The sequence below is a fragment of the Gekko japonicus genome, unplaced genomic scaffold (assembly GCF_001447785.1).
Source record: "Gekko japonicus isolate JY-2015 unplaced genomic scaffold, Gekko_japonicus_V1.1 scaffold3144, whole genome shotgun sequence".
Classification (NCBI taxonomy): Eukaryota; Metazoa; Chordata; class Lepidosauria; order Squamata; family Gekkonidae; genus Gekko; species Gekko japonicus.
The window spans coordinates 1-318 of NW_015159801.1; positions in this window are offsets into that span (position 1 = coordinate 1).

The following is a 318-nucleotide window of genomic DNA, read 5'->3' on the forward strand; positions in this document are numbered from 1 at the left end:
TTCCTGCTACAAAAAAGAGCCCTGATTATAGCATTGGAATTGATCTGGGGGTTATATAACTTGGACAGGTATATATTTTAGAACAAAGTTTGAGTCCAGTGGCACCTTTAAGACCCACAAAGTTTAATTCTGGGCATAAGCTTTCGTGTCAGGGGTCGTTTAGTAGAAAAAGAGCTAGGGGAACTCATTAGCATAACTCATTAGCATATGCCACACCCCCTGACATCAGGGGCCCGGCGGTGGACCTGCAAGGCCGGCGGGAGTGCGAGGAAGCCCCGCCAAGGCCCTCCCTGGCCCCAGGCAGGCAGGGGTGGGGAG